At 43.5% G+C, this 23,754-nt stretch overlaps 1 long non-coding RNA gene across 2 annotated transcripts in view; it reads right to left on the bottom strand.

Moving 5' to 3' along the window:
• LOC123330407 overlaps positions 1–23,754 on the bottom strand; it is a 44,840-nt gene that overhangs the window by 12,311 nt on the left and 8,775 nt on the right. For both annotated transcript variants that reach the window (XR_006546314.2, XR_006640250.1), the window contains one exon: positions 10,353–10,511. This is a non-coding gene — a long non-coding RNA (uncharacterized LOC123330407). The remainder of the gene's footprint in view (positions 1–10,352; positions 10,512–23,754) is intronic.

Below are 23,754 nucleotides of genomic sequence, written 5' to 3'. Positions count from 1 at the left end.
GTGCACTGCACGTGTCTTGAGGGTTTCTCACATGGTGCTCTGTCTGTAGAAACATTCTTTTTACCAAACTCTCTCCAACTGGAGTGTGACCAAGTGACACACAGTGCCGAATGACCGAGTGGTCGTGTCATATGGGAACGTGTCATGGATGGATGGATGAGTGCAGCCTCTTGTGGAAAGGGGATCCTAAAGATGCTTTTCCTCTTTTCTCTCTTGTCTTCCCTTCCCTTCCTTCTCCCGCCTTCTTTTACTGGTGACATTTTATTGTATATTATTATGTATTACTGGAAAAGATTGGGGGCAAAAGGAGAAGGGGGTGGCAGAGGATGAGATGGTTAGATAGTATCAGTGACTTAATGGACATAAATTTGAGCAAACTCAGGAGACAGTGGAGGACAGAGGAGCCTGACATGCTACAGTCCATGGGGTTGCAAAGAGTCAACCACGACTTAGCGATTGAACAACAACATTATTGCAGACCTCTTTTGGATCTGTCCAACCTCCTTCAACTGAAGACAATGTTGCATAGTGAAGAGTGTCTGGGATCTCACACCAAATGGAACAGACCTGGACTCATTCATATCCAGCTCCAGCCATGCCTGAGTGTCCAAGTTCCAAGCTTGGATAGGATGGTTAGACATTTGGGGCCTCAGTTTCCTATACAAAATTGGGAATAATAACACCTACATCGCTAGGTTTTGTGTTATTTTTTGCTTGGAAGACATGGCACCTATAAAATTACTGTTATTTATAACATTTGACCAAGTTTACATGGATACAGAGTAGAAATTTTGGGATAAGGCATTTTTTTTCCATCTTCCCAAAGTTAGCAGGATGGCAGGGTTCTTTCCTTCTTCCCTCCTTCCCTTCCCTCTTCCCTCACTCCATGACTCTATTCCTTCTCTTTCTATAATAATTAATCTTGTCGCTTCTTTAACCCTGACAACTTAGACGTGGTTCTCACCTCTAGGAGTCCTGGAAGACTCAGAGAAGAGGGAGGATTTAACCATCAGCTTTTCATACCATAGAAGCCTCAGCCATCCAGACCCCAGTTAAATTAGATGTTGAGCTTCCTGAAGAGAGGAATTGATATTATTTGTTTCTTTATCCCCAATTCATGATGTACAGTTTATATACAGCAAATGATTACTGAGTTAATGAGTTATACTGGGTAGTCTTGCTTCCCATAGATATACGGCTTCCCTCCTTTAAATGTGGAAAGACTAACTCTTTTATTTAAATCATTTTGAATGAAAACCTTTTTGAAAAATCACCATTTCAAGTAGAGTATACAAAACACTATTTGCATTTAAAAATAATTTGGAAACATCTTTCTGAGCACAGATTATGCCACCATACTTAAATGAACCAGTGCCATTAAGGGAGACTGAGTTGTAGAGACCCTTAACTTCTTGACCAAATGTTCCTGGATGGTTTCCTATTTTAAATCCTTAAAGCCCAATTTTTCTACTCACTCTCCTCTCTTTCCAGTTGCTGTTTCTGATATGTTGTGGGACTGGATACCAAGAAATTATGAGCATTTGAGTTCTGTGTAAAGTAAGAGTAAAAAGCTCTGAAAAGGTGTGTGCAAACAGAGGGAATGGAATGAACACCACCTGCTCTGACTGTTCAGAAACTTTTTTTCTTATTTTCTGGGTATTTTTAAAGATGATGTTAGATATGAGAAAGCATTGGTACCTAAGAATGACTTGGGAAGACAAAATAAAACATCTGCTTTCTTTGCCAAAGGAGGCCAAAGAACACCTTGAAATGCCTTGAGGTGGCATCTGGGCCTAGCATACCTGTGAGGGATTTTATTTAAAGTCCAAATTGTCCATATTGAAATCCCCATCCCTCTAATGTGGATTCTCACAGGAATCAGAAATGAAGTTTACACATACAGCCTCAGGTTCAGATTAGCTTTATCTGGGGTTCTGTCCCCGGAGTACTCAAGGGTGATGGAAGTAGCAAGAGTCCCTTTGGAGGAGGGAGGAATAGCTGGGTTCTGGGATGGAGCTCCCTATCCTATGTGCCAACAGGAAATCAAGCCCTTTCTGGTCCTCAGTTTGCTAATCTGTAAAACAGGAATGACTGTACAGCTGGTAAGGCGTCCCAACGTGGGCCTGAAAATGATAGGAGGAGGAACAAACAGAAGTATCCTGTAAAGACAAATGTTATCAAAAGTGTTCAAATGGGATGTTCAAATGTTAACATGAGTGCTCAAGTGTCTCACGTGATGATGAAGGCTCATTTCCGGTGCTGCTATGAATCTCACTGTGCTTGTGTGAACTTCTAGGGGACAGATTCCTGAACCAACCATGGGAATCTGAAATGAAATCTCCTCTGGACTTCGGGGTTAAAGACTTTCCATCTGGGAGCCTGCAAGCAGCTCCAAAGTCAACTTCAGTCCATCTCACTCTCCTACAGAACTTTACAGCTGACACTGTGTTTAGGGCCGGAAAAGGATCTGTCTGTCCTAGGATGCTGCTCTGTTTGGAGGCCAGGCGACTCTGAACTTTCAACTTCTATTGTAGTAGCTGCTTCACGTTAAGCTCTGATCAGTTGTCTACACCATTTCTCTCTGAGAATCTCTGCTGATTCTTATCTTTCTGTTTTACTTTAAATACCTTTAAAGACTATTTCTAAATGTCAGTTAATTCAACTTATTTTTGAGTGTGTGAAACAAGAGTACTGTAAATAGTGAATAAATGGGAAATAGATGGTGAAAAATAAATGAGTAATAAAACTTGTACAGCACAAAAAAGGCACTTTAATGCATACGCACACGTGTGCGCACACACACACCATTTAGGAAATCAGGAATTCCAGGAAAGAATGTAGACTGTGACAAGAAAACCTAACTGTGTTACAAATGTGTAAGACAACCTCATTGAAAAGGGTGGGAAGAAAAGGTGCTGACCTAAGTAATTTTGGAAATGAATAGAGTCTTCAAGATTGAAGGCAAGAAGAATGACATAAGCACTGTACCCAGGCTGACAAAGTTGTTTTCCACGGGGCTACAGGTTAACAGTTCTGATACTGCTGTGCACTGGAGCTAAACCAATAACTGAATGGATGGCAGGAGATGGGAACGAGGTTTCTCGCTGCTGGAGTGGAAACATAAATGAGCAAGGTGAGGAAGCTAGAGTAATCCACGTGCTCAATGATCAAAGCTGGAAACATCAAGATGAACTGATATTTCCTTACTATAACTGCAGATGGTTACAGATGGAAATTTTTACATGGGTATATACACAAATGTGTGTGTGTGTGTGTGTGTGTGTGTGTGTGTGTATACATATATACATGAGTCAGCATACACATGCTTAGGTAATACATATTTTTTGATCACTTAGCTGACAACATCCAAAAGAAACAGTACCCCAGTGGAGAAGGAAATGGCAACCCACTCCAGTGTTCTTGCCTGGAGAATCCCAGGGATGGGGCACCCTGGTGGGCTGCCGTCTATGGGGTCGCACAGAGTCAGACACGACTGAAGTGACTCAGCAGCAGCAGCAGCAATGAGCACAGCTAGTACCCAAGCTAGATCTTGGTTTCTAATACCATTCTCCATTAAGAGAAACCAGGGCTTCTTGGAAAAATGCTCTAGGACTTGAGCAAGAAATATTTAAAATGAGCTTGACAGAGAAGGTAAGAAAAGGCTCAAAAATTTTAAATGCTCACAATGATGTAGGGATGTCAAAGGAGTACAGGTGCTCGTTGAAAGAACTGAAAGAACTCTCAATAGCCAAAGCTAGACAATTTACAGCAACAAAAGTATGTAGTGTTGGATTAAAACTCAAAGTAGAAAATGCACATTTATGAGTCTATACATATCTAAATATTTGATTAAATAAGTTAATAACTCAGGAAGAAGGGACAAATAACCTGTTTAAATGATTTCCAGACTATTTTGTAGACACTCTTGTCTTTAAGGAGGGGAAGCATAGTTTCAGACTCTCTAGGTTTGGTCTGCACACTGTGACTTTGTTCCCAAGAATGTATGAAAATCAGGGGGGAGGGGATTAGTAATTTCACAGTAAAGAAATCTGACACACACTACCTTGGTCTTGTGATCAAGGTCAACCTCCACCCTCATAAATCACGTTGATGATAAACAGCCTTGATACGACATGATGGGAATGGAGTTTTGCCACTGTAGTTCTCCTCTCAAAACCCCATAACTCTAGACTAGCCATGGGAAACCATCACATTCCAATAAAGGGACATCCTACAAAATACTTGGCTCCTTAAAACTGTCAAGGTCTACAAAAGCAAGGAGAGTGACACGTGGTCACAGCCAAGAGGGACCTAAGGAGACACGACAATGAAATGTACTGTGATATCCAGGATGGGATTCCACCGCAGAAAGGACAACAGGTGAAAACTAGGATCTGAATAATCTGTAACTCTTCTAATAATGCATAAATATCAGTTGGTGAGTTACAGTAAATATACAAAACTCACGCGTGATGTTAATAATAGGGAAAACAGCATGGAGTACAAGGAAACTTTCTGTACTACATTTTCAATTTTTTGACAAATCTATGACTTCTAAAAATAAAATCGATTTTTTAAATGAATGAAAAACAGTTATAAATTTAGCCTTACAAATTATTGAGCAGTTGCTGTGTTTACTATGTCCCAGACATTGTCATATTTGGAAAGCTCAAGATTTTGTTTGTTACTTTATTTAATTTCAAATCTATAGAGATGCTGTGTATATTAAAAAATGAGAATATATTTCAAGTGATTAGAACAGTGGCTCAAACCTAAGGGACCCTCAATGATTTTTTTGGAGGGTGAGATGATGATTAGGTTTTGCTTTTTACTTTTTAAAATTGAGATATATTGATGTACAATATTATGTAATTTATAGGTATACATCATAATGATTCACAATCTTTAAAGGCTGTACTCTATTTATAATTATTATAAAATATTGGCTATATTCCCTGTGTGGTACAATACATCCTTGGAGCTTTAATCCCTACCTCTCTCTTGCCCCTCCTTGCTTTCCTCTCCGCACTAATAACCACTAGTTTGTTCTTTGTATCTGTGTCATTTTGGGATTTCATATTTAAGTGATATCATACAGTATTTGCTTTTCTGACTTATTTCCCTTAGCTTAATACCCTCCAAGTCCATCTGTGTTGTTGCAAATGGCAAAATTTCGTTTTTATAGCTAAACAGGATTTCGTTACATACACACATACAGACATACCATTTGCTAAGTGGGAGAAAATATCTGCTAATGATATGATCAGGGAGTTAATAATCAAAATATATAAACAGCTCATACAACGTGACATCAAAAAGCAAACACCATGATTTAAAAATGGGCAGAACAAAAATATACATGCACCCTAATGTTCACTGATCACTATTTATAGTAGCCAGGAGATAGAAACAACCTAAATGTCCATCAGCAGAGGAATGGATAAAGAAGATGTGGTGCACACAGACAATGGAATATCACTCAGCCCTGAAAAGGAACAGAATCGCATAATCTGCAGAGATACGCGTGGACCTAGAGACCATCATACAGAGTGAAGTGAGTCAGAAAAGCAAATGTATAATGTTGCTCCCATGTGAAATCTAGATAAATTACGCAGATAAACTTACTTGCAAAGCAGAAATAGAGACACAAACACAGAGAATGGACATATGGATACCAGAGGGAGAAGGGAGGTGGAAGGAGCTGCCAGACTGGGACTGACATAGATCCACTTCTATGAATAAAACAGATAACTAATCAGAATTGACTGTATCGCACAGGAACTCTACTCAGTGCTTAGTGGTGACCTAAATGGGAAGGAAATCCAAAAAAGAGAGGATATATTTATATGTATAACTGATTCTCTTTGCTGTTCAATAGAAACTAATACAATATTGTAAAGCAACTATACTCAAGTAAAAACTAATTTAAAAATCTTGCCACAAAGAAAATTATATATCTAGTTGGCTTCGAGGTAAATTCTACCAAAAAAAACTTAAAAATGGGCAGATCTGAATAGACATTTTTCCAATAAAAAGACATACAGATGGCCACCAGGCACTTGAAAAGATGCTGAACATTGTTAACCATCAGAGAAATTCAAATTAAAACCACAATGAAATATCACCTAATATCTTTCAGAATGGCTATCATCAAAAAGACCACAGATAACAAATGTTGGTGAGGATATGGAGAAAAGGGAACCCTTGTACAGTGCTGGTAAGAATATAAATTGGTGCAGCCATTGTGAAAAACAGTATGGTGGTTGCTCAAAAGCCTAAAATCATATGACCTACCATATGTCCTAACAATTCTACTCCTGGGTATTTATCCGAAAAAAAAAATGCTAATTTTTATGAAAAGATACATATACCTCAGTGTTCACAGCAACATTATTTACAATTGCCAAAATACAGAAACAATCTAAATGTTCATCAACAGATGAATGGATTTTGCTTTTTAAAACTCATAGATATAGCCTAAGGTGACTCCCCTGCTGTAGTCTGGGGCTGGTCAAGGAAGTTTTTGGATAAGGTTTGAGTCCTTACGGATGAGTAACAATTTGCTGAGTGAAGAGGGCAGAGGCAGAAAATTTAAAATGACAGATACACTGGGCTTCCCTGGTGGCTCAGCTGGTAAAGAATCTGCCTGCAATGTGGGAGACCTGGGTTCGAATCCTGGGTTGGGAAGAGTCCCTGGAGAAAGGAACGGCTACCCACTCCAGTATTCTGGCCTGGAGAATTCCATGGACTATCCATGGGGTCACAAAGAGTCAGACACGGCTGTGCAACTTTCACTGATACTATGGACAAAATAGATAACTAATGAGAATCTACTGGACAGCACTGGAAACTCAACTCTGCTCCAAAGGAAAGGGAATCCAAAAGAAAGGGGATTTATGTAAACATATCATTGATCTACTTTGCTGTACAGCAGAAATGAACACAACAAAGCGACTTTCCTGGTGGTTCAGTGAACAAAACCCCAGGCTCCCAATGCAGGAGGCCTAGGTTTGATCCCTGGTCAGGGAACTAGATCCTACCTGCCTCAACTAAGACCTGGCACAGCCAATTAAATAAATATTTTAAAAAGAAGACATTAGCAACATTGTAAAGCAGCTATACTCCAGTAAGAAAAAAGTTAAAAAGATTATAAAAAAGAAGGCAGAGGCAGCATTTCTGCAGTGGAACCAGCATAGTCCAAAGCAGGGAAGTATTACCCCAAGTGTCCTATAAGTCAGGATACAGCTTGATGTGATCTGCTTTTGCTGAAGAATGTTACAGAAGGCTGAAAGGAGGGAAAGGATCAGCAGTGATCAGAGTGATCAGCAGTGGCCACGGCACAAAAGGCACTCGGCTAAGGAACCTGAACTTTCTTCCAGAGAGCCGGTGAGACTTTTCGACCCTGCAGAGAAGGCAATCGCGTTCCCATTTTGGATGGACTCACACCCCTGGCTGCGGTTAAGAGCAGGGTGAGAGTAAAACCAGATGGGAAGCTGGAAGGCTGGGGAGCTTGAAGCTGTCTGAAAAGCACAACATTTTCTTGGGGCCACGTATAACCTTCTGACTTCCTAAACTAACCATGCTTTTGTGAAGCGCCTGTCTAAATGTTCTCTTTTGACGTGTATTAGCTATAAAGGTAGACGCTGACTTTGGCACAGAAATACATTTGTGAGACAGATGGAAACGTTCCCTTCATGACTGCTTCTTGTTCCAGCCTTCCTTGCCAGGAGAAAAGAATCCGTGCTAGAAACGAGAAATTTGAAACTCCAAGAACTGCCATTTTGAAACTCTCCCTCTCTTCATACACAAAGCCATGGTATTTTACAGGTCCTGTGTTTTCCATTCATTTTCCCCTAAGTATTTATGATGGCTAACCCCAAACCAAACTTTAACAACAAGCTATTATTCTTGTTAACCATTCATGGTTAAATGGACAGAACCCAAATCTGGAATTTGGGCATCCCTGTTCTTACTCCAGCTTGGCTACTTACCAGCTGTGGGACTTTATATGGCCCTTCAATATTTTGGATCCTATTTTTCAAAATTTCTTCAATGGGAAATATGTCCCAGTTTCCACCAGCATCAGCCACATAAAGGCATCACCAATCCTGACTCCTTCATCTCAGGTTTCCAGAAGGATTAAACACAACCATGGATAGAAAAACAGCTTGCTTTTGTCATCAGCAGGGGCTTCCCTCATGGCTCATTGGTAAAGAATCTGCCTGCCAGTGCAGGAGACACAGGTTTCATCCCTGGTCCAGGAAGATGCCACATGCCATGGAGCAACTAAGTCTGTGCATCACAGATACAGAGCCTGGGCTCTAGAGCCTGAGCGCCCCAACTACTGAGCCCACATGCTGCAACTGCGGAAGCCTCTACTCCACAACAAGAGAAGCCACCACAATGAGAAAATCATGCCCTGCAATGAAGAGTAGCCCCCGCTCGCTGCAGCTAGAGAAACGCCTGCAGCGCAACAAAGACCCAGCACAGCCACAAATAAATAAATATATATATTTTTAAAGATAATAGCATATGAATAATTCTCAAATTGCAATGTTGAGACTTTGGTCAAATTCAGTGCCTGGCACCTACTAGTCACTGAGAAAATATTTGCTGAATGAAGACCAGGTCATTTATTACAGCCGTGTGCCCCCTGTGCTAGTTGGACGCATGCTCTATGACACGGAAATGAGGAATCAATTTGTCCTGGTATTGCTGGCTTTCTGGCATAGAGTAGCTTAATGAACTATGAGTATAAGCACTGAAACAGCTTTGGTTGTGTTATTATTAGGGACTCCAGATATGTCCTAAAACATGTGTATGATCTCTTAGAGTGGGCTTGGTTCATTAATCATTGAATCCACTGAAAAACAAAGCGATCCTTTCATGCAGTATCTATCTATTACCATAATACTGATCATTTTCTTATTCCCAAGCTAGGTAGATCATTTTTGTCCTTTATGCTCAGGGCCAAACAGTAGTTTCCATCACAGACTCCATGTCTTGCTTTTTTTACCCTAAATTTTATGTCCTCCCTTCCTTCCATGTCTTGAGCTAGATTTTCTCCTGTCAGGGAAGCCAGATGCCTTTTTCACTAAGGACATTCTCTTAAAAAACAAACCAGACCAAAACAGACATAAATCCATGATAAACAGGCCTCCAAACACAGCTAAGTAAAGGTGGTATAGACAGAATATTTTCTTTTGCCTCCCTCCAGCTATGTAGACTACGTGTAAATTCCTCTGTGGCAGACACTAGATTTCTGTGCCTTAGTATTTAGCATAGGGTCCAGTACAGAGAAGAAAATAAATACTTGTGGAGAAAATAATCTCTTTCTTAAGAAGCCACCACAATGAGAAGCCCTTGCATTACAAGTAAGAGTAGCCCCTGCTGGGCCCAGCTAGAGGAAGCCCGCGCACCAACGAAGACTCGGCGCAGTCAAAAAAAAATAAATCAAAGAGTGAATGTTGTTTCAAATATATCTCAGGACTTGACTTGGACACAAGGATAATTCAGTACTTTGCTACTCGAAGTATAATCTATAGACCAGCAGCACTGACGATAGCTTGGAGCTTGTTAGAATCCCCTGCCCTGATTTGAACCAATTAAATCACAACCTTCATTTTAACGCGATTGAGGCGATTCATTTGAGAACCACTGATCTTGTCCAATGGTTATGAACCTTAGCTGAAAACTGAATTGTCTAAAGAACTTAAAAAATATATATGTGTGTGTGTGCGTGTGTGTGTGTGTGTGTGTGTGTGTGTATATAGCTATCAGGATCCCATGGATAGAGATTCTGATGTATTTGGTCTGGGAATGTTGCTTGGATATTAAGATTTTTAAAAGTTCCCCATGCCACTCAAGCGATAAGCCAAGGCTGAGAACCACTGATCTGGTCCAGTTTTCTCATGTAAATATAGACAGTTCTCCACTGAGCTCACATGCCACAGCTACAGAAGCACACACACCGAGAGCCCGTGCTCCACCACAACAGCATCGCAATGACAAGCCTGGGTACCACAGCTAGAGGGCAGCCCCTGCTCGCCGCAACTAGGGAAAGCCCACACATAGCAATGAAGACACCATAGTAATTTTTGACACCAGCACAGTCAAAAATAAATATTTAAAAATATGTATTAGATAGTTCTCTAAAGCTGGATGGATACATCTAGATATTCAACAGCACTTTATAGAGAATAGTGACTGAGCAACCTTTAGTCTACTACTTCTTTCTAAATCTCTTCCCTCCTACAGTCTTCCTCAAATGATCAATCTGTTCCTGTATCGTAGAATATCCAAGATGCATAGGAGCCCCTAGTAGCCATTAGTCTTTCTATGACTTTACTTACCACTCAGAGCTGATGAGTAGAAGGCAGACTCAAGCTGAAGGGATCAGATTCTATCTTCTAGGAGTCTGAAACAGGGACCAGGAGCAGGACGGATGGTCTTGGCTGCTGGCTGGTCCTCTCACAGGTGAAGCCAGGATCCTTGGGGCTACACAGTCTACCCTGGGAATTTGGAGCAGAGAAGGGATGTAAGGAAACAGAACAATAAATCAAGTACATGACGAGAAGTAGGAACAGTGAAGGGGAGAGAGTCAATTTTTAGGTTTACTTATGGCTTCCAGTTCTTGTTTCCAGACCCTTCCCTAGCTAAGCTCAGTTGCAATTCCATCCCATTATTTCATGAAACATTACTATTTATAATTTACCACAAGCATTTTTCCTTAAGTCAGCTCAAGTTGGGTTTAGCCTTGGCAAGCACAAAATGTCCTAACTAATTCAGTCATCTTATTTCCCTGCTTAATTCTGATCAGCACTTTAGCACACATGTGACATCAGTGAAACCCATAGTTAAGAGCTGAGCTTCGAGGCCATCCAACTCAAAACAGGGATAAGGAATATCCATATGTGATGGCAATTCTCTTTTTCAGTGAGGGCATTATTATTAAAAAAAAAATCCATATGATTGAAGCTCTAGTTAGACCTTTCCAAAAATAGCTACTGTTCAATCCTCTCAACATTATCGGCATGATACAGAAAACAGAACCTGGGTTTCAGAGTGCTTGACGGAGTTTCCTGTGGTTGTACATCTAGAACGGGGGCATTGTTTGGACTCAGGTCAGTCTTTCAGACTTTAAACCCATGCTTGGGGACCAGCAGGGATGGGTGGCAGGGAAGTGTGGTGGGTAATAAAGCTGAGTGAGTGAGGGAGGTGAGGGATGAACAGCCTGGTTTGTCATCAATCAGGGATCTGATAATGGAACAGATTAACCAGAGCACCTCAAATATCTCCTCCTCTTTCTCTTGAATGAGATAATGACTTTGGAATTTTTGGGGGGTCACCCTCCCTGAAGACTGTATATGTTCTTCTACCTCATGGCAGTGGACTATATGGTGCCTTATAGACTGTGGCCTCAATAACCCTTGTCTGAAACCATCTGCAGGTTGCAACCATGAAACACACCTTTCTGATATGTGCTTTCTAACTCATCCTAGGACATATTTGAAGAGCAGCCTGCACCAGAACACTTTGTCCCTTAAAACTACCAACTGCAACTGTCCCCTGCCATTCTCATTAATGCCTACTTTTCATCTACCATTTGGGTAAAAACCAGAAGGCTGTGGGTTTGTCCACTGTTCCCACTGAATTAGACTTTCCAATTGACTGGAATAGTAGACTTTCTAGTCTGGCAGTGGAAGCTAAAGGAATGTCCACTGGCCTTTCACTGGGGACTGGAGTCTCTATGGAAGGAAGTGGCTATGATCATTCTACTCTCAGAATCTTGTGACTTCTACCCAGCAGATAGGTGCTTCTGGCAAGTTCAGGACACATCTGAGGGTTATTTTGATATTTATATTCCAACCTCGTGATAAGAAGTATAAGAAAGCAAATCTTGTCTTGATTGTATGAATTCTATTAGGAAGGTATATCCAGTTCAGTTGCTCAGTCATGTCCGACTCTGTGACCCCATGGACTGCAGCACACAAGGCTTCCCTGTCCAGCACCAGCTCCCAGAGTTTGCTCAAACTCATGTCCATTGAGTCAGTGATGCCATCCAACCATCTCATCATCTGTCATCCCCTTCTCCTCCTGCCCTCAAACTTTCCCAGAATCAGGGTCTTTTCTAATGAGTTGGCTCTTTGTATCAGGTGGCCAAAGTATTGGAGTTTCAATTTCAGCATCAGTCCTTCCAATGAATATTCAGGACTCATTTCCTTCAGGATTGACTGGTTTGATCTCCTTGCAGTTCAAGGGACTCTCAAGAGTCTTCTCCAACACCACAGTTCAAAAGCATCAATTCTTCAGTGCTCAGCTTTCCTTATAGTCCAACTCTGACATACATACGTGACTACTGGAAAAACCATAGCTTGGACTAGACGGACCTTTGTCAGTGAAGTAATGTCTCAGCTTTTTAATATGCTGTCTAGGTTGGTCATAACTTTTCTTCCAAGGAGCAAGCGTCTTTTAATTTCATGGCTGCAGTCACCATCTGCAGTGATTTTAGAGCCCCCCAAAATAAAGTCACTGTTCCCATTGTTTCCCCATCTATGTGCCATGAAGTGATGGGACTGGATGCCATGATCTTAGCTTTCTGAATGTTGAGTTTTAAGCTAACTTTTTCACTCTTCTCCTTCACTTTAATCAAGAGGCTCTTTAGTTCTTCACCTTCTATCATAAGGGTGAAGCACAAGCTAGAATCAAGGTTGCCAGGAGAAATACCAGTAACCCCAGATACGCAGATGACACCAACCTTCTGGTAGGAATGTATACTGCTGCTGTTGCTGCTGCTAAGTCACTTCAGTCATGTCCGACTCTGTGCGACCCCATAGACGGCAGCCCACCAGGCTCCCCCATCCCTGGGATTCTCCAGGCAAGAACACTGGAGTGGGTTGCCATTTCCTTCTCCAATGCATGAAAGTGAAAAGTGAAAGTGGAGTCCCATTAGGGCTGAGGTTGTTCTCGAGCACCAACCTTACATCAAGTGCTGTGTCAGGTGCTAACAAGTATTGTTTTTCCTCTCTGAAGGGCCATCCCCTCCTGTCCATTCTCATTCAGTTTGCAAAACACCTCCACCCCATCCTTATGAAGCTTTTCCTGATCACTTTGGCCCACCGGACTTACTCTGGGTGCCATTATGGATCTGTATGCATTACCCTACGGATACACCTGTCATTCTGGAGGGATTGCAAATGCATCTCTTTTCCTAGAAGTTCACTCTCCTGGACCAAACCTCCTTGAGCACAGACAGCATGCTTCAGCCAGTTCTGGATCTTCAGCCTCTTGCTCTGTGCTCAACAAGCAGTCCATGGTCATTTGATCATGCACCTCAGTGTGTCAGCTTTGTTGGTTTGCTTTTACATCTTCATTTTGAAGGTGAAGACAACCAAGTCCACAGAGCAAACCCCCTTTGCCCTTAGATTACATCAGACCTAGGCTTAGAAACAAATTACTCTTCCCATGAATGTGCATATTTTAATTTTCAAACTACCAATATATAAAAGGCATGCACACTTTGGTCTAGCAACCTCCCTTCTAGGAATTTATTCTATGAATATAGTCACAAAATGTTTGTCAGAACATGTACAAGGATGCCCCTCGCTGCACTGGTTATATTCAGTTCAGTTCAGTAGCTCAGTTGTGTCTGACTCTTTGCGACCCAATGAATTGCAACACACTAGGCCTCCCTGTCCATCACCAACTCCCGGAGTTCACCCAGACTCACATCCATCGAGTCAGTGATGCCATCCAGCCATCTCATCCTCTGTCGTCCCCTTCTCCTCCTGCCCCCAATCCCTCCCAGCATCAGAGTCTTTTCCAATGAGTCAACTCTTTGCATGAGGTGGCCAAAGTACTGGAGTTTCAGCTTTAGCATCATTCCCTCCAAAGAAATCCCAGGGCTGATCTCCTTCAGAATGGACTGGTTGGATCTCCTTGCAGTCCAAGGGACTCTCAAGAGTCTTCTCCAACACCACAGTTCAAAAGCATCAATTCTTCGGCGCTCAGCCTTCTTCACAGTCCAACTCTCACATCCATACATGACCACAGGAAAAACCATAGCCTTGACTAGACGGACCTTTGTTGGCAAAGTAATGTCTCTGCTTTTGAATATGCTACCTAGGTTGGTCATAACTTTCCTTCCAAGGAGTAAGCGTCTTTTAATTTCATGGCTGCAGTCACCATCTGCAGTGATTTTGGAGCCCAGAAAAATAAAGTCTGACACTGTTTCCACTGTTTCCCCATCTATTTCCCATGAAGTGGTGGGACCGGATGCCATGATCTTTGTTTTCTGAATGTTGAGCTTTAAGCCAACTTTTTCACTCTCCACTTTCACTTTCATCAAGAGGCTTTTTAGTTCCTCTTCACTTTCTGCCATAAGGGTGGTGTCATCTGCACATCTGAGGTTATTGATATTTCTCCCGGCAATCTTGATTCCAGCTTGTGTTTCTTCCAGCCCAGCATTTCTCATGATGTACTCTGCATATAAGTTAAATAAGCAGGGTGACAATATACAGCCTTGACGTACTCCTTTTCCTATTTGGAACCAGGCTGTTGTTCCATGTCCAGTTCTAACTGTTGCTTCCTGACCTGCATACAGATTTCTCAAGAGGCAGATCAGGTGGTCTGGTATTCCCATCTCTTTCAGAATTTTCCACAGTTTATTGTGAGCCACATAGTCAAAGGCTTTGGCATAGTCAATAAAGCAGAAATAGATGCTTTTCTGGAACTCTCTTGCTTTTTCCATGATCCAGCAGATGTTGGCAATTTGATCTCTGGTTCCTCTGCCTTTTCTAAAACCAGCTTGAACATGTGGAAGTTCACGGTTCACATATTGCTGAAGCCTGGCTTGGAGAATTTTGAGCATTACTTTACTAGTGTGTGAGATGAGTGCAATTGTGCAGTAGTTTGAGCATTCTTTGGCACTGCCTTTCTTTGGGATTGGAATGAAAACTGACCTTTTCCAGTCCTGTGGCTGCTGCTGAGTTTTCCAAATTTCCTGGCATATTGAGTGCAACACTTTCACAGCATCATCTTTCAGGATTTGAAATAGCTCAACTGGAATTCCATCACCTCCACTAGCTTTGTTCACAGTGATGCTTTCTAAGGCCCACTTGACTTCACATTCCAGGATGTCTGGCTCTAGGTCAGTGATCACACCATCGTGATTATCTGGGTCATGAAGATCTTTTTTGTACAGTTCTTCTGTGTATTCTTGCCACCTCTTCTTAATATCTTCTGCTTCTGTTAGGTCCATACCATTTCTGTCCTTTATCGAGCCCATCTTTGCATGAAATGTTCCCTTGGTATCTCTAATTTTCTTGAAGAGATCTCTAGTCTTTCCCATTCTGTTGTTTTCCTCTATTTCTTTGCACTGATCACTGAAGAAGGCTTTCTTATCTCTTCTTGCTATTCTTTGGAACTCTGCATTCAGATACTTATATCTTTCCTTTTCTCCTTTGCTTTTCACTTCTCTTCCTTTCATAGCTATTTGTAAGGCCTCCCCAGACAGCCATTTTGCTTTTTGCATTTCTTTTCCATGGGCATGGTCTTGATCCCTGTCTTCTGTACAATGTCACGAACCTCATTCCATAGTTCATCAGGCACTCTATCTATCAGATCTAGGCCCTTAAATCTATTTCTCACTTCCACTGTATAATCATAAGGGATTTGATTTAGGTCATACCTGAATGGTCTAGTGGTTTTCCCTACTTTCTTCAATTTAAGTCTGAATTTGGCAATAAGGAGTTCATGATCTGAGCCACAGTCAGGTCCTGGCCTTGTTTTTGCTAACACTAAACCAGTGTGGTCACTTATAGAAGGCCAGCCTATGCCCTAGAATGACATCTAAACTCTGATTTTATGGAAAGCAAAATTCAAAAGGACTAAATATATTTACAGGCAAATGTATAAAAATCACTACTGTAAACAAAGCATAATACTGAAAAATATGTACAAGTATCCCTTCCCAAGGAGAAGGGAATGGTTACCCACTCCAGTACTCTTTCCTGGGAAATTCCATGGACAGCGGAGCCTGGTGGGCTACAGTCCACTGGGTGGCAGAGAGTCAGACGTGACTGAGCGACTAACACCATACACTGGGGTTTCCCAGGTGGTTCAGCGGGTAAAGAATCTGCCTGCAAAGCAGGAGACTCAGGAGATGTGGGTTCCATCCGTGGATCATGACGATCCCCTGGGAGGAGGGCATGACAAGTCATTCCAGTATTCTTGCCTGGGAAATCCCATGGACAGAGGAGCCTGGTGGGCTACAGTCCTAGTGTGGCAGTGTCAGACGTGACTGAAGTGACTGAGCACGCACGTGCATCATAGCAGCTATTGCATTGTTCTTAATATGCAGAACATGCAAATATTTTAATTCACTTATTTCTCATAACTATCATGAGCCCCATTTTACAGAAGAGGAAGATGAAGCAAAGAAAGGTTATCCTGTTCAAAATCAGAGCTGGAAAGTGGTAGAGCTGACATTTAGTGCCATCTGAGAAACTGTTCTTGCCTGGAGAATCCCAGGGATGGGGGAGCCTGGTGGGCTGCCATCTATGGGATCGCACAGAGTCGGACACGACTGAAGTAACTTAGCAGTAGCAGTAGCAGAGAAACTGTTAAATGTGCAAATTCCCCACCCCAGTGGCTGAATCAGAATCTCTGAGAATGGGTCCCAGCAACCTGTGATGGAACAAGCTTTCCAGACATCAGGTCAGAGAGGCCCTGCTCTAAGCCATTTTGCTTCCCCAGGCACACTATTTCTAAAGGAAACACAAAACTCTATTAGCTGTTGAGAGACTATGCTTAGAAGAGGGGGAGGGGAAGATAGTCACTTTAACTTTGTTACTTATTGAACTCCTCAGATTGTCTAGACCTACCTATATTGTATTACTTCCATTTTGATTGGTTTTAAAGGTCAAATGAACTCACTGGGTAGGCGGATTATGAGCCATTTTTATATGTCTGGTGTTTTCTCTCTACTTCTCTTTATTAAGACAATAAGAAAACAAAGTTAACCAATATATGCTTTAAAAAATTTTTTTTTTTACAAAGTCCCCCTTGGAAACATCCCAGGGAAGATGCCAGGAGAGCTCTCCCACCGGAGATCCGAACCTTGCATCTGCCTCAGGGAAAGCATCTCCTGGCAAAACAAATGATTCTTTCACCACCTGAGGAGCTGCCCTCCACCCCTTAAATTGGTCGCATCCATCACCGTCAGCCCAGACGTGGTTGCTGTTCAATCCTGAGCCCCATGTGATAATTGGCATAATTTCCCTGAGATAATGTGGAGGTTAATGAGCTACAGGAAGCTTCAGGCCATCTACTTTCATTTTCAGCTCAGGCAACTGGGGTTTGATGAGAGTGGGGAGAAATCTACCAAAAACAAGAATGAAGAGGTCACAGGAGAATGTGGGTGCAGAGTGGAGACCAGAGTGGGAGAGAGGGGTCCTCCCAGCCCATCAGCTACGACACTGCTCTGGATGGAAGCCCCCTCCTCCTCTCAGCTTTGTGGGAGAGTCTCCATTCAGGAGGCAGTGCGGTGCACCCCAGCACATTCCAACCCTGTACTAGGCTTAGTATTTTTTGTTGTTGTTTGCTCATTAAGTCATATCTGACTCTTTGCGACTCCATGGACTGTAGCCTGCCAGGCTCGTCTGTCCATGGGATTTTCCAGGCAAGAACACTAGAGTGGGTTGCCATTTCCTTCTCCAGGGGATCCTTCAACCCAGGAACTGAACCCGTGTCTCCCGTCCTGGCAGGTGGATTCTTTACCACTGAGCCATCAGGGAAGCTCTAGTACTTTTTAGGACTGTTCAAAAAATTAAAAAATAAAAATGAAATATCCAGAAGATGATCTACCTTCTTAGAATTTCTGAAGCACATGAGAATGTTTAAGGCTCTGTGAAATTCAGCAGTAAGGAAGTAGGTTTAGTGTTGATTAATCTAGAGTAGTAATCTAGTTTAGAGTCATCCAGGCTAAATTCACTATGGAAACTTATTTTAAAATGTTTAAGTTCAGCTTCTGGTTGCTTCTAAAAGAGTCAGAGTTGTATTGTATTCACTGCAGTATAATCTGGGAAATTCTAATACAAACAAAAGTAAGGTCTCTAGACTAGACTGTTAAAACCATGAATGCATTCATTTATTTAACCATCGACAGGCTGTGTGTACCCTGCAGGTAGGTATTGGGGCTGGGAACACAGAGATGAAAGCAACACTGTATCTACCCTGAAAGCCTTCACAGTCTAGATGGAGAAGGGGATATAAACAAACAGGAAGGATGCCAGAGAAAAGGCTGTGGGAGAGGCAAGTGCCTCCAGCTATGAGAGCACAGGGCGGAGCTCCTGCCACAGAACTAAGGACAGACACTGGGAGCTCAGTAAGGGGTGGGGGAGTCCCCAGGGAACAGGAGCTAAGCATGGCTTTCCCCTCAGATGACCAGGCTCTGTCATCTATCAGCTCTGTACTTTAAGGCACTGTATTTATCCTTCTGAACTCAGGTTTCTTTAACTGGAAATGGATCAGTAAGAATACGGAGCTTATAGGTCTGGCCCAAGACTGAACACACATCACTCAATTAAATATGGTGCTCTGGGGTAGAGGAGAAGGTTTCGAGTGCAAAGGTGGATTCCTCAGGTCAAGTACTGAGGAGGCACAGGTGGCTGACATGGCTGTGCAGGGAGCAAGGGACCACTAATGAGTGTCTGATGAGTGCCCGGACAACGGGGAGGGGAGAGAGAAGAGGGCATACAGCAGGTTCCTTTGCCCCTTTCTACTTTTGGGGGGAATGTGTATGAATATAGGGCTTCCAGGGAGTGTATGAATATAATTAACTTTCCATCAAACCAGGGTAAAGTAGGTTGAATAAAGTGCAAAGTGAAAGTTCTGTCACATAGTCATTAATTTGACTCTTTGCAACCCTATGGGCTGTAGCCCACCAGGCTCCTCTGTCCATGGGATTCTCCAGGCAAGAATACTGGCATGGGTAGCAATCCCCTTCTCCAGGAGATCTTCCTGACCCAGGGACTGAACCCAGGTCACCTGCATTGCATGTAGATTGTGAGGTTGAACAGTGTCTCCTAAAAAGATATGTCCCAGGAGTGCAAAGTGGGCCTTCAGAAGCATCACTACAGACAAAGCTAGTGGAAGTGATGGAATTCCATCTGGGCTATTTCAAATCCTAAAAGATAATGCTGTGAAAGTGCTTCACTTAATATGCCAGCAAATTTGGAAAACTCAGCAGTGGCCACAGGACTGGAAGAGGCCTGTTTTCATTCCAATCCCAAAGAAAGGCAATGCCAAAGAATGCTCAAACTACTGCACAATTGCACTCTTCTCATGCGATTGCAAAGTAATGCTCGAAATTCTCCAAACTAGACTTCAAAACTGTATGAACTGAGAACTTCCAGATGTTCAAGCTGGATTTAGAAAAGGCAGAAGAACCAGAGATCAAATCGCCAACATCCACTGGGTCATATAGAATTCCAGAAAAGCATCTACTTCTGTCTCATTGACTCTGCTAAAGCCTTTGACTGTGCAGAACACAACAAAGAGTGGAAAATTCTGAAAGAGATGGGAATACCAGACCACCTTACCTGCCTCCTGAGAAACCTGTATGCAGGTCAAGAAGCAACAGTTAGAACTGGACATGGAACAATGGACTGGTTCCATATTAGGAAAGGAGTACGTCAAGGCTGTATGTTGTCACCCTGCTTATTTAACTTATATGCAGAGTACATCATGCAAAATGCCAGGCTGGATGAAGCACAAGCTGGAATTAAGATTGCAAGGAGAACTATCAATAACCTCAGATATGCAGATGACACCACCTTATGGCAGAAACTGAAGAGGAACTAAAGAGCCTTTTGATGAAAGTGAAAGAGGGGAGTGAAAATGTTGGCTTAAAACACAACATTCAAAATACTAAGATCATGGCATCTGGGCCCATCACTTCATGGCAAATAAATGGGGAAACAATGGAAACAGTGACAGACTTTCTTTTCTTGGGCTCCAAAATCACTGCAGATGGTGACTGCAGCCATGAAATTAAAAGACACTTGCTCCTTGGAAGAAAAGCTATGACCAACCTAGACAGCATACTAAAAAGCAGAGACAGTACTTCAGACAAAGGTGCGTCTAGTCAAAGCTGTGGTTTTTCCAGTAGTCATGTATGGATGTGAGAGTTGGACTACAAAGAAAGCTGAGGGCTGAAGAATTGATACTTTTGAACTGTGGTGTTAGAGAAGACTCTTGAGAGTCCCCTGAACTGCAAGGAGATCAAACAAGTCAATCCTAAATGAAATCAGCTCTGAATATTATTGGGACACTGGAGCTGAAGCTCCAATACTTTGGCCACCTGATGTGATGAACTGACTCATCTGGAAAAGACCCTGATGCTGGGAAAGAGTGAAGGCAGGAGGAGAAGGGGATGACAGAGGATGAGATGGTTGGATGCCATCACTGACTCGATGGACATGAGTTTGAGCAAGCCCTGGTAGTTGGTGCTGGACAGGGAGGCCTGACATGCTGCAGTCCATGGGGTCACAAAGAGTCAGACAGGACTGAGTGACTGAACTGAACTGAGTTTGAACCCCAGTACCTGTGAAGGTAACATTATTCAGAAATAGGACCTTTGCAGTTGTAGTAACTAATTAAGATGAAGTCATTAAGTCAGACCCTAAATCCAACGTCTGGTACCCTTACAGGAAGAGGAGAAAAACAGACACTTTGGGAAGGAGGCTGTGTGAAGACAAGAGGCAGAGATCAGAGAGGCAGGCAGCTGTGAGCCAAGAACTCTCAAGACTCTCTGCCACCAGCAGAAGCCACCAGAGAATCAGGGAACTGACTTCTCCTCAGGCCTTCTAGAGGGGATCAGCCCTACCAACACCTTGATTTTGGACTCCTGGCTTCTTCAACTGTACTTGACTCCGTTTCTGTTGTTTTAAATCACTCAGTTTGTAGTGCTCTGTTCAGCAGCCCTAGGAAAGCGCTTTCCAGGGTTTCTCAACTTCGACACTGTTGGCATTTGGATGGAACACGCTCTCTGCTGGGAGGTGGGGCCGCTGCTCTGTGCAGGTTATCTGACAGCACCAGCCTCTCTCCACTGAATGCCAGTAGCACCACCATGGCATGACGAGTGAGAATGTCTCAAAATATTGCCAATATATCCTGGGAAGGGGGAGCTCGAGGGGCAAATCTCCCCTGGGTGAGAACCATGGCTTGCTTGCTCACTCGTTTATCTATTCGTCCATTCATTCATTCATGCATTCACTTATATTTGATCATTTTCTATAATATTTACATGGAAATGAGTATGGACCAGGTTATCTCTTTAGGCTCTTGGGAATGCAATGGAAACAATAGTCTTTATGTTCATGAAGCTTACAGTGGAGTACAGAGTCTAAGCAAATAATCCACAAACCCTTACAAAGCGGGATAAATACCCCAAATCAAGTGACCATGGTTCTAGACAAAGGAGCCTGACTTAGATGGTGGGCCCAGGGGGTTTGATGGAGGTCTGAGAAATAAAAGGTTGCCTAGGCACAGATGACAGGGACAGATGAGATTCCCAGGTAGTGCAAAGGCCCTGGGGTAGAAAGGAGCATGGGGAAAAGTGCAGGAAGACAGTGGCTGAGGGAAGTGGAGGGCAGGGCCCAGGATCTGGTCTGTATCCCAGAATCAGATCTGGTTACAGGGCAGAAGGAAAGAAATGCCCCAGCAAAAGACAGAAAAGGCCCCCTGGGAACCACGTCATTCATCTCCAAGGTAATTCTGAGACAACTGGCCGTTGATTTCCACTGCCCCCCCCAACAAAGTGGGGCCCTTTCTGCCATACGGCTGCAATCCCCCACGTCTATATGGGACACAGGTAGACGCACAGTTTCTGGGAAGGGCTGTCTGGCTTTTTATGGTTTAATGAAGAGATGTGCAGGGACCATCAAGTCAGGTAATAAAAAATGCTCAGAAATCTATACTTATGCCCTGTAGCTTTCTGGCAAAAATAGCATATTGTCCAACGAGATGGATGCAGCCAGCTCCTTCCAGGGAGTACCATTTTCCCCAGAAGGTTGAATGTGCTGCCTGGTGGCCCAGAGCTGAGCTCTGGGGAAAAGCCCTGCTCAGCAGGCACTGGATCTGGAACAACATGCACCCCGTTCCTGCCACCCCCATCTCCACTGCCCTCATTCTGCACTGTTGTATGGACACAAGTCTGACCACAAGGCTCCTGGGCAGAGGACCTTAGCATGAAACACTGATGCCCGTCCTCTGGGTCTGCAGCTTATGAGGAAGGAACCCCACTCCTTGGATTCTTAGCTTTCTTTTCTGTAAAATGGCGTGAACGATCTCTGCCCTGGATTTGCCAAACCTCTGCTCTAGGTCAGAGAAGAGTCCCGTGTATGAACTACTCCAGAAGTCATGACATGCTTCACAATACAGGCGGCCACAGGCCCTGGTGTATGTGTGGACATGGCACCCAGAGTCCGTATAGATTCAGGGTTAAACCTTAATCTCCTCAGCTACCAGCTTTGAGACTCAACTCATCTATAAAAAGGGAATAATCATGCTATCATAAGAATGTGTCCAAAGGAGTACATATTTAAATATGGAGGCCTCCTAGCACATTCTTGACTCAATGCCTAGCTGCAATTACTAATGTAACTGTGGACTTTGGGAAGTTGTAAAGGATGGGAAGGGCTTCCCAGGTGGCCCCGTGGTAAAGAATCTGCCTGCCAATGCAGGAGATGTGGGTTCAGTCCTTGAATTGGGAAGATCCCCTAGAGGAGGAAATGGCAACTTACTCTAGTACTCTTGCCTGAAGAATCCCATGGACAAAGAAACCTGGTGGACCACAGTCCATGGGGTCGCAAGGAATCAGACACAACTAAGCAACTGAGCACACACACAGAGGATGGAAAGGAATATAGATTAACCTCCTGGAGGCTGCGGAACTGGTATCCAGGGCCCTGTACACTGAGGGGCTCTGATGGTCACCTGGGCAGGCTCCCGGCCTGAAGCCCCTGCAGCCTCTTCCATCCCCAGCACACACAGCAGCATCCCCCACCTGGTCCATGGGCCTTCCCCGTGACGCCTCTCATACCTGCTCCAACCTCTCCTTCTTCCCTTACTGTCTCTCACGAAGGCTGTGCTGTGGAGCGGGCCTCCTCCCCTCCATTCAGGGGACTTGGTCACAGCTGTCCCCCTGGGCAGAATCTCCCCATCCCTGCCAGCGGAGGTCAGCTCCTGCATTTCTCTGCTCCCTGAGGATGCTGTCTGCCCTTTCTTACAGTTTCTTACATGTCCTTCTTAACCCTTGCATCCATGTGGTACAGCCTCCCCAGAACCTTCTCCATTTACCTGTCCACCTGCCTAGACTGTGAGCTGGTGGGGGCTGGGTCTGAGCGGGTTCTCACTACATCCCTCTCAGGGTCTCTCCTCCTTTCTCCCTTCCTCAAAGATCATCTCATCATCTTGGCACCCTTACCTGCCAAGAGCTGTGCTGGGGATAGATTCAGAAGTGAGCCTGGTTGTCAGCCCTGCCCTCACGGAGCTCACATCCCCTTATGTATGGGTGGTGGGGAGTGGCGGTGGTGGGGAGTTACTATAGGAAAAGATGAGATATCAGGTCACTACAGGCTCCATGCTGAAAAATAAAGCAGAATAATCCTGTAGGGACTTCCCTTGGTGGTCTAGTGGCTAAGACTCTGAGTTCCCAATACAGGGGGCCCGGATTCGATCCCTGGTCAGGGA

The sequence above is a fragment of the Bubalus bubalis genome, chromosome 18, assembly GCF_019923935.1.
Source record: "Bubalus bubalis isolate 160015118507 breed Murrah chromosome 18, NDDB_SH_1, whole genome shotgun sequence".
NCBI lineage: Eukaryota > Metazoa > Chordata > Mammalia > Artiodactyla > Bovidae > Bubalus > Bubalus bubalis.
The sequence above is the reverse complement of the archived record's forward strand: the minus strand, read 5'-3'. Positions and strand labels throughout refer to the sequence as shown.